This window comes from Podarcis erhardii, assembly GCF_964252035.2.
Source record: "Podarcis erhardii genome assembly, chromosome: 15".
Taxonomy (NCBI): Eukaryota; Metazoa; Chordata; class Lepidosauria; order Squamata; family Lacertidae; genus Podarcis; species Podarcis erhardii.
In genome coordinates, this window is record NC_138505.1 from 13,455,093 (window position 1) to 13,476,878 (window position 21,786).

Sequence of the window (21,786 nt, forward strand, 5' to 3'; positions counted from 1 at the left end):
AGTCCTGCTACCCCAGTTAATGATGCATCATTTTATTGCATTTCTCTCCTGGAAATTGCTGGAACAGCATCCTGAAAATAGAGAATGTCCACTGTCTTTTTTTAATCAGGGAAAACTCAAGCACAGGCGCTGTTGTCTAAAACAACGGTTTCTGTGGAGACACAAGAGGTGCCTGTGATCCTCCTGAGAGAGGGTGGGGAGCTGTCTTGGCCCAGCAGGCTGGATTTTTATCCGCTCCCTCCTGCAAGGGCAAAGAGCTCTCTAGACAACAGGCCCAGATACGGCCACAACTGGAACTGGCACATGCAGCAGAAAATCAGGCAAAGCTGGAGGCTATAAGGCAATCCCCAGTGCGTAGGAATCAAGAACCCGGTTGGTTTTCTTCCTCTCCTCTCCACCGCCCCCCAAAGAGCATGATTTATCTTCGTCAAGGAGAGAATTAGGGGGAAATTACAGAAAGGCAAAAGGGTTTATCCAGAGGGCAGGCCACCCTTTCCAGAACCTGCTTCTCCAAAGACCTTTTTCTGGCTCTTTTCAATCCCGCCATCAATCCAGACACCAGCCAGCCGAGCAGCCGGAAAGGACAGAAAGGGGGAGTGGAGCAATTTGTTCTACTTGGCCACATGTGAGCTCAGCTCATTTGGTTTGGTGGATAAGAGGATGCTGAACTGAGCTGCGCCCGTCCCTCGGCATCCCAGTGTGGGTGCATTCCTGGTGCTATTTTTCTAGGGAAAAAAGGTGCTGGAACACATCAGGAATACCTCCCTTGTTCTCTTATAATTGCAATGGCTGCCAGAACTGAGAGGTGCCAGAAGTGAGTTCCAGTGAGTTCCGGCTTAAAAAATCCCCGCCCCCTGCCCCCCCCATGTTTGGCATCCAACTACCGTCAGCCCCAGCCAGGTGCTGGTTGGGCTAATGAGAGCTGGAGGCCAAACATCTGGGGGGGGGGGACCATCTTAAAGGTAAAGGGGACCCCTGACCATTAGGTCCAGTCGTGGCTGACTCTGGGGTTGCGGTGCTCATCTCGCTTTATTGGCTGAGGGAGCCGGTGTACAGCTTCCGGGTCATGTGGCCATCATGACTAAGCTGCTTCTGGCGAACCAGAGCAGCGCATGGAAACGCTGTTTACCTTCCCGCCGGAGTGGTACCTATTTATCTACTTGCACTTTTGTGCTTTAGAACTGCTAGGTTGGCAGGAGCAGGGACTGAGCAACAGGAGCTCACCCCGTGGCGGGGATTCGAACCGCTGACCTTCTGATCGGCAAGTCCTAGGCTCTGTGGTTTAACCCACAGCGCCATGCATGTCCCATGGGGACTATTTTGGCACAGGCTAAATTACAACATATCTCTGTGTTTTCACATGGTAGGGCTAGTCTGCTTGGGTGACGGGGTCACTGCCCCCCCTCCACCTCAGCCTGCAACCCCACCTGCCTTCCTCCTTATTTACAGGTGGGCCCTGCTTGTCAACTTCCTCCCCCTCTTTACTCTCAATGTCACCCTTTATGGAGCTCATCAGAGAGAAGGGCAGAGGCAAAACTAGAACTCACTGGCTGTGCCTGCTGTTGGTTCTGGCTCCACCTACTGGTGGCTTCATTGGCTTCTACCCAACCAGTTTCGATGGTCACCTAGCCCAATGCGCTGCAATTCAGAAAGCCCAGCTTTTCTCCTCCACGTCCTTCTTCTTCTTCTGAGTTGAGCCAAGCCACCTTTTGTCCTAGTGTGCCATCTGAACCCAGGCTCGTGGTTTAGCTCTGTCGGACAAGCTACAAATTGTAGACCAGGGCTGTGCAATGAACCTGGCCAATTCTCAAACTGAATCAGGTCAAATCAGGACCAGTCCGAAATGATTTGTGCCAATCCAAAACTCCAAACAGTATTTTTTTAAAAATAAAAATAGCAAGTCAGACAACCTCCAAAGTCATAGAGCTAAAGCTTGCTTATAGTCTGTAGAGAGCTGACCACAAGGCCAGATTTGGGCAGCACACTAGCTTAATTCAGCAGCAGGATGGCCAGGCAGGAGCAAAGTAGCTGCAATTGCCTCTCCAGGAGGCTGCCTGCTTGCTCACTGTCAAATATCAGCGAAGAACTAGTTGGGAGTTGGGTATGTTTAGCCTGGAGAAGAGAAGACCGCAAGGTGATATGAGAGCCATCTTGCTGAATCTGAGGTTGCCCAAATTGACTGGGATAGCTCAGTTACAGATCCCAAATTGACTTGGGATAGCTCAGTTGGTAGAGCATAAGACTCCTAATCTCAGGGTCATAAGTTCAAGCCCCATGTTGGGCAAAAAAATCCTGCATTGCAAAATTTCAGGGTCCCTTCCAACTCTACAATTCTGTAATTCTATTATTTGGAGCCTCTCATGCCCTCCTCCCACCAAAGGGGTGCCTTTTCTTATGAAATCAACCTCAGCTCTTACTTACTCCCAGGTGCTGAAGGGGGCTCAGCCTTCATTTGACTAGAATTAAGTGTCTCTGCCTGTCATTGGCTCTGGCACCAACTCCTGTTGGGCTCCCCTTACTTCTGCCCCACCAGCCCCAATGAACAGCAGCCAACCATTGCCTGGATGTCCGGAAAGGTGGATGCCTGCTCTGTTATTTCAACCAGGATTGAAAGAACCGTTCAACTATAGCTCCATTTTGGGATACATTTGCATTTCTCCCTTTCTCAAACAACCCAGATCCCGGATTTCTGAATTACCTTGTTTTCTTTCTGAAGTGGAACCAATTTATTATGGATTCCCCATCATTCCAACTCAAATTATTTTTTCTGAATTTTATACAAAGCACAGCGCTTGTACAGTTTAATGCGGCTTTCTGTTCTGATAGTTTCTTTGTGTCTCCCCCGCACACCTCTGCAGCTCCCGTGCACAGTTTGCATATTGATAATGTGCTGCGAAATGCGAGCTTGATGAGACTATTGGCAGCTTCTGCAGCAGAAGAAAATATGGGGCGGCGGGGCCCACTCCGCCGACATGGCTGCCATTTGGCTCCTCCCCTCCCTGAACTGCCTCCATGCTAGCTGGTCATGATCCCAGGTATTACTAAGAGCAAACTCATAGCCCGGTCCGTGTTTAGCCAAAACTGCTTTAAGGGAAGACCAACAGGCTTGGAAGAATCCTAAGATTTCCACAAGTTAAAAAGTAGAGAAATTTGTTCCCACCCCAAATAAGCCACTGATCCATGAGCAAGCTCAGTGGTCACAGAATGCCAACTGACTTTCTTTTTTTAAGGGGGTGGAAGAATAGTCTATCCTGGGGGGGAAAGCATGGCTGGAATCTTCAACAGGTGCCCTCTGCCTATTTGTGGCAGCTTCACTCAATAAGAAAAATTATGCTAATGCCTGCGCTTGCTCGTTTTCCTCTTTCCTCCCCATCCTATTTTCCTTTTGTGCCATGCCAACTGGATGGCAAGCCTGCAGGAGAGACGGCCCTGTTTATTTCAATATATCCATCAAAGCGCCTAGGAGGCAAGGAATAAATAAAAAGGAAGGCAGGACCGATTTGTACACGTGCATTGAGAGTCTTTCTATGGGGCCTGTGTATTTGTCCTGTAAAAAAAGGTTGCATCAATAATTCATTAATGCAGTGTGTATGGGGTTTACCAATGCACCAGAGTAACCGGCCATTAGGAGACCTAGGTTGAAACCCAAACCCTTCCCTGCCAAGATGCTTCCAGCCTTTGCACTGCAAACAGGGCTCTCCTCACCCTCCATCTTTGGAGAGGAGGGGTGACTCAGGGATAGGAGCTCCATGCACATCACAGAGGGCACACACAGGTCTGAGGTCCTGCATACTGTGCTCAGGTGCCCTGAACCCAAGAAAACTGGGAGCCATCGCCCATCACTGGTGCTGTCCAGGGTACTGATTCACATCAGACCCAGATTCCCAAATGCATCCACTAGCATAGGGAGGGCAAGCTTTCTGCAGAGGCAGGTGGGCAGCCAGTGGCAACATGCCAACAGGTGGGGCCAGAGTGGGCAGTGACTGGGTCCAAGGCCAGTGATTTGGCCATTCATACGCACCCAACATGAGGAGAGCGGTGCACAAGGATGGCCCTCCTCATTCACCACAATCCATATGGAAATCACGCCATGACCCTCACTGTACAACGTCTGCTCCATGTAATTTATGCACCCAAGGCACAAGACCAGCATTTGAAATTTGCCAGGCACCTGGCTATCGGCCACTTGCAACTAAGTGAAGATGCCCTGACGTCTCCACCATCTGGAGATGCATGCCTGGGGATCCTTGGATCGTGACTGTTTTCACACACTAGCAGCACATCCTATCGAATTCTATCTGTTATCTTTTATCTGCACAATCAGAATGAACTTCAGAACCAAAAGTCATATTGAAAAATAGGACTTTTGAGCCGCCTGGCCTCTAAATGTCAACTAGGCATTCTGTTTCAGCGACTGTAACCTTGCTTTAAGGAACCCTTTGGCGCCGAGCTTATATAGCGTCTAACATTGCACAGGACAGGAACACAATTCAATGGAGGGGTGACTTTAGTGGTAAGAGGGATGTGGAGGAGGATCCCAGCTGTGAATCCTGAACTGCAGTGAGTTGGACTAGGTGGCCCTTGGGGTCCTTTCCAACCCTACAGTTCTAAGATGCTGTGCTCTCCTCTCCTGGTCTGCCCCGCAGAGGACCTTAAGATTCACAAATAACCATAGTTTAGAGGTCCCAGGCCTAAGGAAGTCAGACTATCCTCCACCAGGGCCAAGGCCTTTTCAGTGATGGCTCCGACCTGGTGGAATGCTCTGTCCTATGAGACTAATAATAATAATAATAATAATAAATTTTATTTATATCCCGCCCTCCCCAGCCGAAGCCGGGCTCAGGGCGGCTAACAACAATCAACAATCAAACCATCAGATATTCACACATTCTAAAAATATTACATTATAAAAATCAATTAAAATCAAATTAATGGCAACTAATTAAGCAAGATTCTAAGCAGGTTGCCAGAGGAGGGAGTCAGGCTGCGCCCTGACCAAAGGCCTGGTGGAACAACTCTGTCTTGCAGGCCCTGCGGAAGGATGTCAGGTCCCGCAGGGCCCTAGTCTCTTGTGACAGAGCGTTCCACCAGATTGGAGCCGCAGCCGAGAAGGCCCTGGCTCTAGTTGAGGCCAGCCTAACCTAGGTTAGCCTAACTAGGTCCCTTCAGGATTTAACCTCCTTCCGTCAGGCCTGTAAGACAGAGCTATTCTGCCTGACCTTTAATTTGAACTCAGCCTGATCTTTTATTTCCCTTCTCTTCCCTCCCCCTCCCCTTTTATGAAGATCACCGCTCTGAGACCCCACAGCTAATTCTCCCCCGGCCTCCTCGCTGGCCCAAGTAGGACCAATTCAGCCAGCTAGCCCTGGGGATTATTCTAATGCTTATTTCCCCTAAATTGATTTCTGAATTTTGAATTTTATTGTTATCCATGTTTTTATACTGTATTTTATACTGCTTTTACAATTAAGTGTTTTCAATTTGTTGTCAGCTGCCCTGACCCGGTTTTTGAACTGGGAAGGGCGGGGTATAAATAAAAATTTATTATTATTATGGAGTCCATGTGTCCCTGCTAAAGCATGGTTTGGCTTAGCACGATCTGCGAACCAGGTCAGTGTTGAGAACTGGTGGAACCTGTTAGCAGCTGCCCTGCGTGGCGAACCACTAAACTGCAGCCGGCAGCTTTCTTAATGAAGAAGTTCCTGGCCAGACTGATGATTGGTTCCCCTAGGCTGGAAGGAGTAGCTACAAAGGGATTCCTTTCACAGCTGAGCCTTGCTGGAACCACAATGGTTTTCCTGGGCTCTGGTGAGCACCTGCGTCCTGGCTTCTGACTCACTCATCGCTTCCGAATGCCAGCCTGCCTTGCAACGCCTGATTCACTTCTGATTGCTGCCCACCTCAGCCCTCACAGGGACACCCACTCCCAGGGAAAAGGGGTTAACCGTGCAGTTGCATTTTGTGCTCAGGCTAGGGGGAAAAACAACCAGCAACAATGCTGGAAGCGGCAAAGAGATTAATTTTGTCTGTAATGAGAGAGAGAAATTCCTCTAGCATGCATTGTGGTCCCCAAGCGAGTAATTTGTTTGATTACACACAGGTTGGTAGCAGAGCTGAAATGAAAAATTGTTTCTCTCTCCCCCCCCCCCCCATGGCCTCCTCCCTTTCTCCCCTGAAACTTTGAGTCTTTGGGGGAAATCCAGATCTTGCAACATTATGGATTACTTCCTGTTGTGTTCACAATGATCAGGCCGGGATTTAACCATGGTTGCATACAGACTTAGGGGCGATTGAGAAAAGCAGGCAGGCAGGCAGGCAGGGCCCATTCAGTTCAATTTGTCACTGTTGACTAATAGTGAGAAGAATCATTGAATTGTACAGTTGGCATGGACCCCAAAGGTCCTCTAGTCTATCCCCCTGCAATGCAGGAAACTCAGCTAAAGCATCCATGACAGATGGTCACCCAGCCTTCGCTTAAAAACCGCCAAGAAAGGAGAAATTTGGGGATGAGGCATGCAACTGAAGGATGGTTTGGGGCTGCCTCTAACCTTCCCAGGTGCTCCATGCAAAGTGGGGTATGCGGTGGGCTCACAGCACTCTGCAACTGGAAGAGTGCCACCCTTGGTCAGCCTTTCTCAACCTTAGGTTCCTGGATATTTGTCGGACTACAACTCCCATCATTCCTAGCTAGCAGGCCCAGTGGTCAGGGATGATGGGAGTTGTAGTCCAACAGCCCCTGGGAACTCAAGGTTGAGAAAGGCTCCCGGAGTGTCATGAGCTGTAAATGCTGCCCTATCTGATGAAGCAATGAACTGCTAGTGGCAGCTTCTCGGAGAAGTACTCCAAGCTCTGGCTAGCCCACCCAGGCTGCCCATTGGATCCTCCCGGACAGGAAGGGGCATCAGAGGGCTTCCTGTTCCAACTGAGCCTGGCTCAAGCATCATTAGCTCAGCTGCGCTTCCCTTGTGAAAAGAGAAGAGAAGAAGCCTTTCTCAATCTGGCTCCAAAAGAGAGTTCATCCATGTGATTCAATAGCCCAGTGATTTGTGACAAGGTTCAGGAAGAATGACGATGAGTGCAAATGTGTTGAACAGAAGAAGCTGCTTCATTCTGAGTCAGACCACTGGTTCATCTAACCCAGCGCTGCCTGCACTGACCGGCAGCAGCTCTCCAGGATTTCAGGCAGGAGATCTCTCCCCTCCCTGCCTGGAGATACCATTTGGGATGAATCTGGGAACTTCTGCATGCAAAGCAGGTGCTCTGTCACTGAGCCACTGCCCTTTCCCAAAAGCAAAGTAGGATTCTAGTCCTCATGCTTCTGAATGAAAGACCTAATAGCAGCAGAGGAAGTTACCTTACACCAACTCAGACCATCAGACCACCTAGATCAATGTTTCCTACACTGACTGGCAGCTGCTCTCCAGGGTTTCAGGGGGGGGATCTCTCTCCCAGCCCTACCCAGTGCTCTTTTCACTGAGCTACAACCCTTCCCCATAGCCATTGTTCTTTTTGGAACGAGCCACCCCCAGGTTTTTTAAGATTTGCCTTTCCCCCCCTTTCTTGGAACAAGCTGTCTGAAGGTGCTTAGGAGGAAACTGGTTCATCCATTCAGCCTTTTCTTCTTTTTAATAGAATGGAAAATGCTTAGATTAAAAATGCACATGTACGTCCATGTGCACCCTCTCTCTGTCCCCATTTATAGTAACATATGTAGGTCCTCCTTTGTTTTTATTGACTGGTTCTGGTGCTGTGAATAGGGGTGGGTGGGGGAGAAAGCAGATCCTGTCCATCTTGGCAGGGATACGGTTCTCCCCAAAGACGGGAGCGGCAGATTTCTCCCCTTCTCATTTAAAAAGAGGCTTTGATTTAATCAGCTTAGGAGCGTGTTCCATTGTGTGCCAAGCACAGGTGCAGCAGATGTACTGTCTCTCGCTAGGCTCCAGGGCTGTAGAACCGCTGAATTGTGCAAGTTGGAAGGGACCCCCAAGGGCAATCTAGTCCAACCGCCGCCCCCTGCAATCACAGCTCAAGAATTCCTGACAGAGTCCAACTTCTGCTTAAAAACCTCTGATGAAGGAAAGTCCACCACATCTGGAAGAAGTGTGCTTCTCCACCAAACCCTATGAATCACAGATAAATCACTGGTGGGGACACAGCTTCCAGATCTTTGTGGGACTCAAACTCCCTTCATCCTTGAGCACGGACTCTACTGGCTGGGGCTGGTGGGAGCTGGTGTCACGGTCTGGTTCACAGGTGATCAAAGTCCTGGCTGAGGACGTCGGGACCGGGGGCAAGATGGTGTGGTGGGAGCAGGAACGAGAGTCCAGAAGCCAGGAGTCTGGAAGTCAAGTGTCCAAGGGTCAGAGAGCCGGGAGTCAAGAAGCCAAGGGTCCGAGGACCAGGAAGCAGGGAGTCACAAAGTCAAGGGTCTGAGGACCAGGAAGCAAGGAGTCACAAAGTCAAGGGTCCGAGGACCAGGAAGCAAGGAATCACGAAATCAAGGGTCCGAGGACCAGGAAGCAAGAAGCCAAAGGCAGGAAGTGTGTTGCTGTGGCAAACAGCTGAAGGGAAATGTTGACCTTATATCCCTTCCTGGCTCTTGCCACCAGGGTCAGTGAGTTACCAAGTGGCCTCACCTGTGTGGCCACGCCTTGCCTCTTCAGAACAAACTTAGGAAGGCCCCAGACCTGCGAAGACCTACTGGTCACAGGGCCTGGCTCCTGCACACACACTCCTGACAGCTGGAGTCCAACTATATCTGGAGGTCAACAGGTTCCCAGCCACGCACCCACCCTGATCCAGATGTTTGGCCTATGCCCTCTGTGGTCGAAAAGAACCCATACCCTCCAACATTTCCCAGAAAAATCTGTAACCAGAGCGGCGCTTCTGTGCATGTGCGAAGCGCGATAGAGCACTTCTGCGCATGTGCTCACCGCGCAGAACGCTTCTGCGTGTGTGCGCACGGCAAAGCTCAGAAGTAAACACTTCTGGGTTTGCCTCATTCTTAACCCGAAAAACGCAACATGAAGCGTTCGCAAGAAGAGGTATGACTATTTACAGTGGTACCTCGGGTTAAGAACTTAATTCGGTCCGGAGGTCCGTTCTTAACCTGAAACTGTTCTCAAACTGAGACACCACTTTAGCTAATGGGGCCTTCCGCTGCCACTGCCACTGCTGCGCCACTGCCTCGCAATTTCTGTTCTCATCCTGAAGCAAAGTTCTTAACCCGAGGTACTATTTCTGGGTTAGCGGAGTCTGAAACCTGAAGCGTCTGTAACCCGAGGTACCACTTTATTTACTTAGAATATTTATATGCTAGTTTTCAAAGTGGCAAACTGTTTAAATCACATTTTACTGTGTTTCAGTACACTATCTTCTGCTCGCTCTCTCGAATAAGGATGTTTCTTCTTAGTCATGGAGTTCTTGCAATGACAAGCTGGGAATTGAACGATTTTCAGGAGAAGAGGGGCCCAAAGTCGCCGGTCTCTGAGTTGAGCTGACTGTGAGGCCCTGCAGCACCATATCCCTCTCCCTCTCCCTGTTGTAGCCTGGCAGTTTCAGGGTACAGTGCTCCTTTCCCAGAATACTCCATTCCATTTCCCTCCCACAGTTATCCATTGCTCCCAACAGACACACAGCATTGCATTGCCATTGAGCGTTGCCAGTCTCGTGGTGACAATTTAAGTTTCTAGGCAGTGGTGGCTGGTACCCATTAGGACTGATGGGCAGGAAGGCAGGGAGCCCAACAGTAGATGGCGCTAGAGCCAGAATCAGCAATAGGCAAAGCCACCTAATTCTGGTTGCGTCTACTTCCTCCTCTCTGCTAAGTTTTAAATGGGCAACAACTGAGTAAGGAGGAGGAAGCTGGCAGGCAGGGCCACTCCTTGGACTGTGTGTCATTTAGAAGGCAGGCAAGTGGGAGCTGACTGAGGGCAAACTGAGGTTTGTGGGGCAGTGCCCCATTCGCCCTTCCAGAGCAGCCTCCACTGAGTTTACCCTGGCAGTCACATCCCATCTTTCCCACTGAGCAGCTGTTCCCTCTGTTTAATACAACATGGAGCCAGCCTTTTCCTCTCCCTCGTTCCTCGCACCCCCACCCCCACCCCCACCCCCAAACAGTTGGGGATTTTTTGTTTCATATCCAGCTTGTTGAAAAGTTTTGGATAACTGGAAAGCCTGGTTGCTGTTTTCTCTTCTCCTAAAATACACCTTTTGTGTGCATTCCCTAGAACACACAGTTTTGGTATGCATCTCCCTGCAAGAGATTTTTGAACCAAAACTGCATAGCAAAAAGTCAGAGAGTTGCACAATCCAATTGTTTGTTGCAGAACTGCAGATTATTGTTGGCTTTAAAATGCAAAGCAGACGAAATTCCTCTCCGTTCCTTTCGCCCAACTGGGGCTATTGGAATAAAACAGCTGGTTATCGGTAGAAAGCTGACAGCCCAAAAACAGGAAGAGAGGACATAGGAGGGATCTCTGCAGTGGTGGGGCTTCACCAAGGAGGTGTCATGGTCCGGTCTATGGGCGATCAAAGTTCCAGCTGAGGACGTCGGGACCGGGGGCAAGATGGCGGGGTGGGAGCAGGAACGAGAGTCCAGAAGCCAGGGATCTGAGGGACAGGAAGCAAGGAGTCACGAAGTCAAGGGTCTGAGGGTCAAAAAGCAAGGAGTCACAAAGCCGAGGTCCAAGGATCAGGAAGCAAGAAGCTAAACACAGCAAGGCTGGAAATGAGTTACTGTGGCAAAGAGCCGAAAGGAAATGCTGACCTTATATCCCTTCCTGGCTCTTGCCACAAGGTGCAGCAAGTTACCAAGCGGCCTCACCTGTGCAGCCAAGCCTTGCCTCTTCAGAACAAACTTAGGAAGGCCCCAGACCTGCGAAGCCCTACTGGTCACAGGGCCTGGCTCCTGCATGCACTCCTGACAGCTGGAGTCCAAGTATATCTGGAGGTCAACAGGTTCCCACCCATGCACCCACCCTGATCCAGATGTTTGGCCTATGCCCTCTGTGGTCGAAAAGAACCCATACCCTCCAACATTTCCCAGAAATTTTCCAGCTGGCTCACACAGGAGCACAGCAGCAAAAGACGTGCGAGCGAGTCAGCTGACCATCTCCCTTGCCACAGCCCCTGCCGGGCAGCTGCTTGCTTTCTCCCGTTCTCAGTTGTTTCCTCTGCCTGCGCCACACCTCATGCCGCCATGACAGTGACAGTGGCTTTGGCAGTGGCAGAGAGGGGCTGGCAAGAGGGGCTGGATTTAGGTTTGCACGGCCGGATTTAGGTTTGATGAGGCCCTAAGCTACTGAAGGTAATGGGGCCCCTTATATGTCCAACTGTCCTTTGTCAAATTGTCACTGGGTTTTTTTGTGTTGAATATATGCTATACAGTGGAACCTTGGGTTATGTACCGTCTTCCCTACAAATGCTTCAGGTAACGAGCTCGGCTAACCCGGAAGTAGATGCTCCTGGTTGCGAACTTTGCCCCAGGATGCGAGTGAAAGTTGCGTGCCAGCAGTGGGAGGCCCCATTAGTGGAAGCGCACCTCAGGTTAAGAACGGTTTCAGGTTAAGAATGGACCTCTGGAACGAATTAAGTTTGTAACCTCAGGTTAAGTACTTAATTCATTCTGGAGGTCCGTTCTTAACCTGAAACTCATCTTAACCTGGAGCACCACTTTAGCTAATGGGGCCTCCTGCTGCTACCACGCCACCGAAACACGATTTCTGTTCTCATCCTGAAGCAAAGTTCTTAACCCGAGGTACTATTTCTGGGTTAGCGGAGTCTGTAACCTGAAGCGTATGTGTCAGGTCTGCCTCTAGATCCCAGCTCACAGAGGACCAACGCCCGGTGGATATAATATACAAAGTCTTTATTGAAGTTTAGTTTCCATTTCAAAGCTCTGGGCGCGCAGACCCACGTCTCGACGCTAGACCGGCTAAGTCCCCTCTGACTCACTGCTCCTCCCACACCAGTTTAAGATCCTAGCCCGGCTCCACCTCCTACGCTGTTCTTTCCTTCGCTGGGTCCTTCTGCCCTCTGGGGTTTCCTCCTTCCTGGACTCCTCTGACGCTGACCCCCCTTGGTCTTCCCCTTCCTTCCGGCGGGCTTTAGGACCTGGCTCCCTACCCGGGCTCCCTGCTGTGCCGCTCGCCTGTACATTTGAACTTGGCGCGCGCGCCCAGCCGGTAACCTTCCTCCTGACCGTTTCCCCGCTTCCTGATGTGGGCGTGACCAAACCTGACTCCTCTCCTCCCGCTGGTGGTGAGAGCACTGGTCCCGATTCCTGGGACTCCCCCTCCCCACTGCGCTCTGGTGGGGAAGCTGGTCCTGATTTCCAACTGCTGCTCAGGGACTCCCCGCTGGCCCCTTCCTCCTGGGGCTTCCCCCCTGGAACCCCCCTCGCCCTGGCCATCGGCGCTCCCTTCTGTGAGTCCTCCGATTCGCTGGAGAGGCTTGTGGAATAACTCTTTCCACTGTCACTGCCTGCTCCCCCCTCGGACTCCTCCTCCTCACTCTCCATTTGCTCCCCCTCCTGTGTCTCTCCTTCTGAACCCCTGACAGTATGTAACCCAAGGTACCACTGTATAGTAATTTATGGACCAAATAGGTTGTCTAAAGCCATTTGCACATAACAAAATATGTATTTTATCAAAGTGGTTGTTGAACTGAAATACAATCAAGAAGTATATTAAGAGTGAAATAATTTTGCCCCCCCCCCAAGAGAGTGGGGCCCTAAGCTATAGCTTGTTTAGCTTATACGTAAATCCGGCACTGGGCTGGTGCCTTCACTTTCAGGTTCCTCTTCAACCAGGCCTTCGGTTGATTTGTTTGATATCCTATGCCCTTTCAAAATGTGTTGAAGGGGGAGGGTTTATTGGGTTGTTGTTGTTGTTTTTATCTTGATTGTGTACTATGTGGTTTTATATTCTGATTTGATCCTGTGAACTGCCCTGAGTCCTGTGGGTATAGGGCGGTATATTAATAGTAATAATAATGATGGTGGTGTTGTTGTTGTGTGTATTCCATACTTCCTGTCAGGGACTAGAATGGTGGAGACCGCCCCCCCCCCCCATGCCTGACCCTTCCAGAGAAGAAGGAGACAGTTCAGAATTACAACAGGGGTTTGAGGGAGAGCACGGCTCAGAGGCAGATGAGGGGGAAAGCTGGGAAATAATGGGAGAGGAGAAGGAGGAAGAGGAAGCACCGGGGAGAGACAGCTGACAGACTCACTTTCTTTAGAAAGCATTCCAGAACCCCCTTCTCCCAGAACCTGGCAGGCATTGAAAGTAGGAAAACAGATAGCTCAAAGGCGAAAGTCCCTTTTCAGCACCCATAGCAATGACTCATGAGGAAGTGAGCCTCTCTCTGTGAATATTGAATAAAAGACGTTGGTAAGAACTTTCCTTGTCTTATCCATTCCTCTCTTTTTTTCCTTTTAGAATGCTTTATTGAATTTAGAAAGAAGTAACATAAAATTGAAGTTGTCCATAGAGAAAAGAATATTGTAAAGAATTGTTACACTTTGTCACAATCTTCTTGAAGTTCTAACGACTTCCTGCCAACTCCTTATGCCTTTAAGTATTTACTTACGTAACACACTGTTTGTTTCAGTTTCCTGTTATCAATTGTCAGAAATATTATATTTTCATACACTTACCCAAAATATCGCATAAGTTATTCAAAAGCTGCCACAGACTTGATGCTATTACAGTAATCCTTAAGGTATTTTTTGTACATGCCCCATTTCCTAATAAAGGTTTGATCAGTATGTTGAATGGTTTCTTTAAATGTAAAGGTTCATCATTGTTCCACCTAATGTGTATGTCTTTAAGGGGCCAGAGCAAGGGCCAGAGCAAGATAACAAGACCCAGCTTTACAGCTGTGAAACATAGCAGGTGCTGCTGAGTTGCATTGATTAAGGTGTGTCAGCATTTGCATGTAGTATATAAGGAGCAGCACCTAGCTCTCCCATTACCCTGGGGGTTGGGTCTGGTTTGTTGTTAATGTATTTAGTGTATAAGGAGTTTTTGTTTTTTGTAATTAAAACCTTGTTTAAGTTACTTTTGAGTCCCTTTCTTTTTAATGCATGGTCTCCCCAGCAAGCTCTCTGCAGCGCTAGCATACTGCAAATAGCCAACATCTTTGGTTATGGGCCCAGCTGCTGAGTGGATGACTGCATATTTTTGGACTCTGAGAAAGGTTTGAAAACTCCTTCTCCTGTTAGTGTAGTTTTTGTGGGTCTGGAAGAGCTCCAGAATGGTTGACCGGGTTCCTGAAGCTGAGAAGGCTCTGGTCTTCCCACAGCTAACAGATGAGAACTATAGTTTATGGTCTTTTCGGGTGGAGGCGCTTTTGACCTCTAGGGAAGTATGGACCTATGTAACTGAAGACCCTCCTGACCCTGTAACTAATGCTTGGTCGAAAGGAGATGCAAAAGCCAGGGCGATAATTAATTTGGCAGTCAGCGACCAGCAAGTAGTCTATATAAGGAATAAGAAAACTGCCAAAGAAATGTGGGACAGTCTTGCAGCAGTGCATGTTAGAAAAGAGTCAGCGTCTGCATTGACGTTTTTCAAGCAGCTGTACCAGACGAAGTTGCAGCCTGGTGGTGATTTGGCAGCACACTTGAGACGTCTGGAGGCAATACGCGGCGAATTAATTCGAAGGGACATGGACATACCTGATATTCAGTATGTTTTTATCATTCTTTGTTCCCTTAATGAGGACTTTGATGGTATAGCTAGCCAGATATCTGCCGTCCCACCAGCACAATTAACTGTGGAAGGGGTGATGGCAAGATTAATGGGCGAGTTGGATAGAAGGGAGGCTTGTGCCATAAGCACTCCTATTTCCAGAAAGAATGAGGAACGCCATATGCAAACTTGTGGTGATGCGACTGCATTTAAAGCTGCAAAGCGTTGTTGGTTCTGCAATAAGCAAGGACATTTTGCAAAGAACTGCAGAGCCAAAAGAAAGCAAAGTACTCCCAAGTCTGTTTCGGTTCGTCAGTCACGGTTGTCAGCCCAGCAGCCGACATCGTACCGTAAAGACAGAAACGAGCCGCGAGCTTTTCATGCTCGGACAACAGATCGTAAAAGAATTAAAGATGCCAAGTGGAAGTCTTTTATTATCGACTCAGGAGCATCTCAGCACGTCTGCAATGATCGAAGCTTGTTTATTTCTTTCGAAGAGGAAATTTAGCCAATTCACAAGTCTTGCAGTCACTTGGCAGGGGTACTGTTAAACTTGACTCTTTAAACATAACAATAGCGAACTGCATTTACTGCCCGTCAGTGGACAATTTATTGTCAGTAAGGTGTTTTGCTCATCAAGGTATAACTGTGCGTTTCTTAAAGTCAATGTGAGAGTTTTTCGATGGGAACAAACGTCTATTGTATGCCCGGGAATCTGATGGTTTATATAGACTGTATTTTCGCACCTACTCCCAATTGCCGATAAATTGCAGAGCAGCACAGTCAAGCCAGGGGTTGAGGAATGTAAGGCCTCATTCTGGGTGTGTCCACGAGGCGCACAGAATTCTGGGACACCTGAATTTTGCTGATGTAATTAAGACAAAGAATATTGTTAAAGGCCTCAACTTAAAACCATGTAAATTCTTTATGCAATGTTTATCCTGTTGCAAGAATAAGATTAAGGTTGCACGCAAGGGTAGGTGCTCAGATAGGAAAGTAACTGAGCCATTTGAATGTGTACATTGTGATTTAGTTGGGCCACTCCCACCATCATTAGGAGGTTCTAAGTACTGGCTTAGCCTGATAGACCAGTATAGTAGATACTGTTGGACTTATGCAATAGCTGAAAAGTCACAAGCATTTGAGAAGTACAAAGTTTTTTGCAACTGGGTAAAAATGCACTTTAACAAACCAATTAAGAACCTGTTTTCTGACCGGGGCGGGGAATTTGTTTCTGAGGATTTTGAGAAATTCCTGGAAGCGCAGGGGACTACTCATGAGTTATCTTGCCCCCGAAGTCCCTGGCAAAATGGGCTTGTTGAAGTTGTGCAGCGTGACTTACAGGCAGGGGTTAAAACGTATCTGCACGATGCTAATCTGCCCAAAGACTTTTGGGCTGAAGCACTTAATGCGTTTTGTTATGTTAGAAATCGCAGTTATCATTCTGGTTTAGATGTCACCCCCTATGAGAAGCTGTTTAAAAAACGCCCTAATCTGAAATACCTACGCATTTGGGGTTCAGATGTAATTATGCATTATCCCGCTAAGCAAAAATTGGGTGAGCGTAGTGTTCAGGGAAAATTAATGGGCTACCAGCAGGGGGCGTACAGAATTTACATACCAGCAACTGGCAAATTTCATATTACCAGAAGCATGATACAAACTGTAAATTGGAATGGAGTTGCTGTTTTCCAAGATACTGACGGTATAGATAGTACTGAGGAAGAAGAGGAAGAAGCAGCAGCAGCAGGAAATGGTGCTTCTGAATTAATGGAAAAAGACAAAAAGCCTGTTGAATCTGATAATTTGTTTGATTTAAAGTCACAGGCACCCGAGGGGAGGTTAGATTCTCTTGAGTTTTCTGACCGTGAGCTTAGCCTACAGGCATCTCTTCAGTCTGACAATGGTGATTTACAACCTGAAATTAGTAGTTTACTTAGTCCCATTAAGTCTGAGGAGTCTGACTCTCCTTCTGGACTAAGACGTTCAGATAGAAAGAGGCAGAAGCCACAACGTTTTGCAGATGAACATTTTAATACTGTGTATGCCAATAAGGTGGTTTTTGAGCCAAAAAGCTACAGTGACGTTCAGAATTTACCTAAGCACCAAGCTGCAAATTGGTATAGAGCTATGAACTCTGAGATAGCTTCTTTAAAAGAGCATAACACTTGGTCTCTTGTACCACAAACCCCAGATATGAGACTTATTGATTCAAAATGGGTTTATAGAGTTAAAATGAATGACAAAAATGAAGTTGTAAGGTACAAAGCAAGATTAGTTGCTAGGGGTTTTCAACAAATTCCAGGCGAAGATTATGATTTGTGTTATTCACCAAGTGTAAAATATAAAACAGTTAAACTTTTGTTAAAAGATGCATCACAACGTGGACATTCTGTTTATCACCTAGATATAAAAACTGCATATTTGTTTGCAGATTTAAAAGAACAAATTTTTATGCGTGTTCCTGAAGGCATAGATGCTGCTGAAGGTTTGGTATGCAAATTAAATAAATCCCTTTATGGTCTGCACCAAAGTGGAAGGAATTGGCACCAAACTTTAGCAAAAGAATTGCTGGATATTGGTTTTTCACAAGGAAAGGCAGACAATTGTGTGTTTATAAAGGAAAGGGCAAACTGTAACAAAAATATGTGTGTATGTAGATGACGTGTCAATTTCTACAAAAACTAAACAGGAATATGAACAGGTAGTATCACAGTTACAGAAGAAATTTGATGTGGTGGAATTAGGCATAGCTAAAAATTACTTATCCATGCAAATTGAGAAAGGCAAAAATGGATCTTTTCTGGTTCATCAAACTGCAAAAATTGATGATCTTGTTGAAATGCTACATTTAGAAAATGCAAATGGGAAGGAAACGCCTATGGTGTGTGGTTTCACCTTTACAGGTGAAGATAAGCCATTTCCTAACAAAACTCTGTATCGTTCTGCTATAGGCAAGCTAAATTTCATTCAAAGAATCTCAAGACCAGATATAACTTATGCTTTTCACTTTCTGGCAAAATTTGTGGAAAAGCCTACTACACAATGTTTCTCTGCTCTTAAGAGAGTGGTAATGTACCTTAAACATACCAAACATTATAGGTTGCAGTTTACGTCAAGTATTGACAAAGGTTTTGAAATTTTCTGCGATGCATCTCATGCAGTGGAACAAAATAATTGCAGGGGTGTGTCTGGTATGGTGTTTTGTTACAACGGTTGTCCATTTGAATGGAAGTCCCAGACACAAACCATTATTTGTCTCTCCACAACCGAGAGTGAATTATGTGCATGCGTTCAGGCCACTCGTGATGTAGAATGGTATCTGCAAGTATTCGCAGACCTACAGATACAAGTAACACTACCAGTAAAAGTTTACCTTGATTCCCAGAGTGGACTTGCTATCCTATGTTCAGAAACCAATACGCAGCGCACTAGAGTCTTAAGATTACGTTTGCAGTTTGTAAAGAAACTAATTGCTGATGAAATGATTGTATTTCAATATGTTCCAGGTGACAATCAAATTGCGGACATTTTTACAAAAGCACTTCCAAAGGTTACACATGAAAAACATGTACAAAGTATGCTTTATGTTTTTGTTCCACAATGATGAACCGCAGGGGAAATGTTGAATGGTTTCTTTAAATGTAAAGGTTCATCATTGTTCCACCTAATGTGTATGTCTTTAAGGGGCCAGAGCAAGGGCCAGAGCAAGATAACAAGACCCAGCTTTACAGCTGTGAAACATAGCAGGTGCTGCTGAGTTGCATTGATTAAGGTGTGTCAGCATTTGCATGTAGTATATAAGGAGCAGCACCTAGCTCTCCCATTACCCTGGGGGTTGGGTCTGGTTTGTTGTTAATGTATTTAGTGTATAAGGAGTTTTTGTTTTTTGTAATTAAAACCTTGTTTAAGTTACTTTTGAGTCCCTTTCTTTTTAATGCATGGTCTCCCCAGCAAGCTCTCTGCAGCGCTAGCATACTGCAAATAGCCAACACAGTATGGTCTCTCATTTTTTCTGCTAAAGCCAACTCTGCATACTCCATCAATTTATGTTGCCACTCCAACTTTGTCGGTACTTTTTCACCCTTCCCGTTCATAGCTATTGACATTCTTGCAGCCACTGTGGCTTACAAGAATATTTCCTTTGCATTCTTGGGTATATCAGAGCCTAGTATCCCCAAAAGGAAAGCCTCTGGGTTTTTTTTAATGAAAGAAACCTTAAACATTCTTTTAAGTTCCGTGTATCTTCTTCTTCTTCTTCTTCAGCAATCTCTCGTAGCTGAGTAAGATTGTGTTCCATAAACACGGTTTTAACAATGAGTCCGTAAGTGTCTGTGGAGGCCACTTCTGGATCCACACGTCCTTCCACAGTGGGGACATTGGTTTCCGGGTGGGAGTTGATCACGGTGTGGATTTGCCAAGCGTGCCTTCCTCTTAGCATCTTTCTCCCTTGCGTCCTGAGTTCGAGTGTCTTCAAAGCCCATGACACCTTTGGTAAAGGCTGTTCTCCAGCTGGAGCACTCACAGGCCAGTGTTTCCCAGTTGTCAGTGCTTATACTACATTTTTTTTTAGATTTGCCTTGAGACAGTCTTTAAATCTCTTTTGTTGACCACCAGCATTACGCTTTCCATTTTTAAGTTCGGAATACAGTACAGTCATACCTCGGGTTACAGACGCTTCAGGTTGTGTTTTTCCGGGTTACGGACCGCCGAAACCCGGAAGTACTGGGTCACCTCGGATATTGTTGCGAGACGGTTTGCTAAGATCCTTGCAAGAATTTTGCTGGCCACAGCTAATAGAGAGATGCCTCAATAGTTTCCACAATCAGTTCTGTCACCTTTTTAAAAAGAGATTGATAATTTTGACATCTCTAAAGTCTGCTGGGATTTCTTCTCTTTCCCAGATTTTTTCAATGAGCTTGTGAAGTGGTTGTGTAAGTTCAATTCTACCCACTTTGAAGATTTCGGCAGGTATCCCATCAGGTCCACTGGCTGATGGGACCTGGACCAGTGGACCAGTGGACCAGTGTATATTACATCCCAGAACTCCCTAATTTTCTTTTGTCTTATCCATTCCTGGCAGCCTACCGTGGGGGGGATTGGATCCTCTGACACCTGATACTTCTGCTCCAAGAGGGAACTGCCCCCCCTACACACAAGGGTTCCTCTTCAAGATGGTTCACCTGCTAAGTGCAAGCTCTGGCTGCAAGCACCGGCTCATCCTTCTCCTGTGCTTGGTGGCAGCTGCGTTGGAGGGAGAAAACAGGGCATTCCCTGTTGAAATCAGAAGCTGTGATTGCTTCTGTAATTCCGTGACTGTCCCTGGAAAACAGGGGCACTTGATGGGGATGAGACCCCAAGTAACCCAATACCCCTGCTGTAAGGTGTCCTGTTCAAATCTGAAATGGCCCATTAAAAAGCCGAGCAGCGAAATTTGCGCTGAACGGGGAGATATTTGCACCTGTTCGTTCCTGCTGTAAACAAAGCCTTCAGATTGGATCACCAAACAGCCTCTAGGTAAACATGAATCTTTCAGTGGCCAAGGGATTCCCGGCGGGGGCCTGAACGGCAAACTCCCTGCTCAAATGGGGAGCACCAACCCGAATGTGCTACATACGATAACAGCCCTCCCGGATGCGACTGAAATGTTAATCTGAGTAGTCAGCAGAATGTTTGTTATGCAAATGTTTCATTTTGTCATGTTGAACTTTTGCAGTTTATCGTTAATTGGAATAATAATGGAAAATAAACAGCTTAGGGTGGGACAGCTGGAGAAGAGGAACTTTAATGGAGTTCTGCCTCATTCGCCCCTCCATAGCAGGAAACAGCCCTATATAGCCGGGACACTTTTTGAACCGAGGAATTTGGCTTTCCTGGAGTCAGACCACTGGCCCATCAACATCAGGAGCAGATGTTCTACCACAGAGCTTACCCTAAAAAACCCAGGAACTTGGGAAGCTGTGTTTCATTGAGTCAAACCATTGTTGACCTTGACTTGCAGCAGCTCTCCAGGGTTTGGGGTAGGAAGAAGAAGAAGAAGAAGAGTTTGGATTTGATATCCCGCCTTTCACTCCCTTTAAGGAGTCTCAAAGCGGCTAACATTCTCCTTTCCCTTCCTCCCCCACAACAAACACTCTGTGAGGTGAGTGGGGCTGAGAGACTTCAAAGAAGTGTGACTGGCCCAAGGTCATCCAGCAGCTGCATGTGGAGGAGCGGAGACGCGAACCCGGTTCCCCAGATTACGAGACTACCGCTCTTAACCACTACACCACACTGGCTCTCAGGGTAGGGGCCTTTCAATGCCATCCTTGGAGATGCGGTTGGGGATAAACGGCCTTGGCCGTGTATACCTGAAGGAGTGTCTCCATCCCCATCGTTCAGCCGGGACACTGAGGTCCAGCTCCGAGGGCCTTCTGGCGGTTCCCTCACTGTGAGAAGCGAAGTTACAGGGAGCCACGCAGAGGGCCTTCTCGGTAGTGGCGCCTACCTTGTGGAACGCCCTCCCATCAGATGTCAAGGAAATAAACAACTATCTGACTTTTAGAAGACATCTGAAGGGAAGTTTTTAATGACTTATATTTTAATGTATTTAAAATATTTTGTTTGAAGCCGCCCAGAGTGGCTGGGGAAACCCAGCCAATTGAGTGGTGGGGTATAAATAATTAATAATAATAATAATAATAATAATAATAATAATAATACCTGGGACCTTTGAGTGGAAGCCCAATGCTGTACCACTGAGCTATGACCCTTCCTTTTTCTGCCCAAAACAGGAAGGAGGACAATATGTTGCAGTAGCCAGGTGCATTTGCTGGGAGGGGAACCTGTGGCCCTCCAGATGTGGTTGGACTCAAACTCCCAACAATATGGCTGAAGGGAAGAGAGGAGTTGCATGCCTTGGCAGTTTTGTCAGTTGAGCATGCAGCTCTTCATTTCAGGGTTGTGGATTTGAGCCCCATGTTGGGCAAAGATTCCCTGCATTGCATTGTTGGACTAGATGACCCTCGTGGTTCCTTCCAACTCTACAATTCCATGAAGACCAGCAGTGTTTTGGGAAAACTAGCAGCGTTCTGAGGGCCACAGGTTTTCCCTC

The 21,786-nt window shown here is 47.3% G+C and overlaps 1 long non-coding RNA gene across 1 annotated transcript in view; it reads left to right on the forward strand.

Annotated features, from left to right (window-relative positions):
* Window positions 1–21,786, forward strand: part of LOC309331044 — a 49,586-nt gene that overhangs the window by 5,000 nt on the left and 22,800 nt on the right. The window lies entirely within an intron of this gene.